The following is a 3,694-nucleotide window of genomic DNA, read 5'->3' as shown; positions in this document are numbered from 1 at the left end:
TAAAATTATGTCTTTACACTAAGGCCAATGACAAGATCAAGTACTAAGAACCTACCCCTATTTCCCTCCCAATTCCTGGGACCCAGGACACTTTAGGATGATGGATTGCAGAAAGACACCCTTAGACCCTGACTAGAAGAAGAAAGGCCCAAGTGCCCCTCACATTTATCACCTCTGTTCTCTGGAGGGAAGTGAGTCCTGGAGGCTTTTGGTGGTAATAATGACCCACTGGGGGGCAAGTAAGCCCCAGCAAGTCTGGACCCCCATGGCTGGTTCTCCCACCCTACCCCCTGCAAGCTCTATAGTAGTAGCTGCGGGTCTCCTGCGCCAGAAGTGACCTTGTTAAAAGAGGTGGTCTCCCGAGGGGGACGGCCGCCCAGGGCCATGCACATCGGCTCCAAAAGCGGCTCATGGTGAAGCGCTGGTCTCTTGGGGAGAGTCTGAGAAAAGCCTAGTGGAGCGTTTGTCCCTGGCGTGATGGAGATCTTCCTCTCCGCCGCCATGTGCTCCAGCAGCCTGCAGACAAAAGCACTGCCTGACTCAGAAACGCAACCCCCTTCTGCTCTTCCTTGGAGAGGAGCTTGCTCTTGGCGTAGTCGTGGCAATGACGCTCTCAGCGGCGGCTGCGGCGAACTGGACATGCGCACGGCTTCCCACGCAGCACGGCTTCCACGCAGACTCCTCAAAGACGTGGGTGTGGCCACACCGCTCCACATGCTGGAGCTGGGCCCCAGCAGAGCGTTGTGCAACGTGTGAGTTCGGTGGACGTCTGGACGACGACGTGGTCGGGAGTGCCCAGTTCATGGATTTCCACCGGAAGGTATTTGGGCATCTGCTCGTCCTTGGTGCTGGAGAAGCAGGACGTGTTGGTAGAGTGCTTCTTGCCCACCGTGTAAATTTCGTCGGTGTGCACTGTGTGGGGCCCTAGGCGGAGGCCTCTTTCCACCGACTCCGGGCGGCTCATCACAAGAACAGCACCAGTGCCGCCGGCACCATCGCCTTTGCTCGCAGTGCCTTCCCGCCATGGCTGGCCCGGCAACAAGGGCTGACTGCTTTTCCCATGTTTGTGGCGTCTGCAGTCGCGCGAGGAGCCATTTTAATCCGATTGAAAGCACTGATTCCTCCTTCACTTCCAGTCTTTCTAGCCAGACGCCAAACATACCACAGGGTGGCTGAGCCCCCTGCTGTCATCCCCAAGGCAGAGAGGGCATTTCCAAAGAAGCCCCTAAGCCTATAGGAAACTGGGATCCTGACGTTGCCTTTGATATTCAGCTCATCTTCAGCTGCTGGAAGCTTCTCTCAAATATATCAGTATTTGAAACCTGCATTCCGTACATCAAGGCCAGCCGAGGCCACCCAAACACCACGGCTCTGGCGTGCAGATAGACTTCCACCACATCACTGTGGGGCACCACCTGGACCTTCTGTACTTGGCTCCTGGCCAGCATCTCGTGGACAAAGTTGGTCCAGGAAATGGTACCCCTGCTAGTGCTGGGCGAGATCAGCCAGCTCATGAGGACAGCGATGACAAACAAGGTGAGTAGATGCTCCCGGTACTTCCTTCCTATCCTTGAGCCTTCCCTCTTCATCATCTTCAAGGGTCCTCTCCTTGGATTTATCATTGTCCTTAATCCTCTGCTTCCTGCTTGAGGTGTTAAAATAGTAAGTGCTGCCTAGAAGTTTCCGCCTAGAAGTCTGACTGGATTATGGACTACATGCTTTTTCAGCAACAATCCACTGATCCCTTAAAAGGCAGGGGTTAGCAGTTGGCAGTTGCAAGCTCTGTAGCCTCGGCCCCCAGCCTAGGAAAGACCCTCCTGAGGCCTGTGGACAAAATTTAGCCCCCTCCTCGCACTCGGGTGAAGAGACCCGGGTTCCAGCCTGAGCCTGGGGCCCTGAAGACGCCTAGAATACAGCACAGACCCTTGTGGAAAGACATTTTTTTCTTTCCTTGTTGACGTGCTTCTTATTTTTAGAGCAACCAAAAACATTTACTCTAAAACCTGTTTTAAAAATGAAAATAGTAGAAGTGAAAAGCTCAACATGGTTCACTAGATTATGACAATCCAGTTAGAAGCTGCAAGAATAAATAATCCTTGTTCTTGAAAATAGGTCAAAAGAAATGACCTCATCTGAAAATCAAATACAGAAGTAAAAAGTGAAGAGGAGAGAGGGAGAGAGAAAAATAACATGCATCCATGACCTTTGTGATAATATCAGTCTAACATACACATCTCTCAAATGTAGAATGAGAGGACTGAAAGAAAGGGTGAGAAACACAATGGAAAAATTAACACCAGTAATTCTTAGAATTTGGTGAAAAGATTAAATTTGTAGATGAAAGAAGATCAGTGAACTGCCAGAAGGATAAGTAAAAAGAAAACCACGTAAAGTACAGTAAACCAGAGGCTAAGGGAAAAATATTGAAATCACTACAGAAAAAGGACATATTGTACCTAGAGGAATAATGATGTGAAGAACAGTCTAATTAAAAGGGGGGTGGGCAGGGAAACCAAGAGAAAGGCCAGGACACATTCTTAGAAAATGAAAGCATAAGGAAGACACATTCAGATGTACAAAAGTTGAGAAACTTAAATTATGACATAACTACATAATGAAGATAGTGTGTTATTGGATGAGAACAGAATAAATCAATAGAGAATAAAGAATCCAGGAATAGACAAACACTTATAAATTAATTTAATTAAAAAATATTTTTTTCCATTTTATTATTTTTTAACATCTTTATTGGAGTATAATTGCTTTGCAATGTTTTGTTAGTTTCTGCTGTATAACAAAGTGAATCAGCTATACGTATACACATATCCCCATATCTCCTCCCTCTTGCGTCTCCCTCCCACTCTCCCTATCTGACCCTCTAGGTGGTCACAAAGCCCTGAGCTGATCTCCCTGTGCGATGCAGCTGCTTCCTGCTAGCTATCTATTTTACATTTGGTAGTGTATGTATGTCAATGCTACTCTCTCACTTTGTCCCAGCTTACCTTTCCCCCTCCCTGTGTCCTCAAGTCCACTCTCTACATCTACATCTTTATTCCTGTCCTGCCCCTAGATTCATCAGAACTTTTTTTTTTAAGATTCTATATATCTGCATTAGCCTACAGTATTTGTTTTTCTCTTTCTGACTTACTTCACTCTGTATAACAGACACTAGGTCCATCCACCTCACTACAAATAACTCAATTTTGTTTCTTTTTATGGCTGAGTAATATTCCATTCTGTATATGTGCCACATCTTTATCCATTCATCTGTCGGTGGACACTTAGGTTGCTTCCATGTCCTGGCTATTGTAAATAGAGCTGCAATGAACATTGTGGTACATGTCTCTTTTTGAATTATGGTTTTCTCAGGGTATATGCCCAGTGGTGGGATTGCTGGGTCATATGGTAGTTCTATGTGTAGTTTTTTAAGGAACCTCCATACTGTTCTCCATAGTGGCTGTATCAATTTACATTCCCACCAACAGTGCAAAAGGGTTCCCTTTTCTCCACACCCTCTCCAGCATTTATTGATGTAGACTTTTTTTGATGACAGCCATTCTGACCAGTGTGAGGTGATACCTCATTGTAGTTTTGATTTGTATTTCTCTAATGATTAGTGATGTTGAGCATCCTTTCATGTGTTTGTTGGCAATCTGTATATCTTCTTTGGAGAAGTGTCTATTTAAGTCTTCTG

The 3,694-nt window shown here is 46.2% G+C and overlaps 1 pseudogene; it reads right to left on the bottom strand.

Moving 5' to 3' along the window:
* Positions 1-963: 963 nt before the first annotated feature.
* Positions 964-1,991, bottom strand: LOC136120126 (mitochondrial inner membrane m-AAA protease component paraplegin pseudogene; annotated as a pseudogene).
* Between the last annotated feature and the right edge of the window lie 1,703 nt (positions 1,992-3,694).

This window comes from Phocoena phocoena, chromosome 3 (assembly GCF_963924675.1).
Source record: "Phocoena phocoena chromosome 3, mPhoPho1.1, whole genome shotgun sequence".
Classification (NCBI taxonomy): Eukaryota; Metazoa; Chordata; class Mammalia; order Artiodactyla; family Phocoenidae; genus Phocoena; species Phocoena phocoena.
This window is presented reverse-complemented; position numbering and strand designations above follow the sequence as displayed.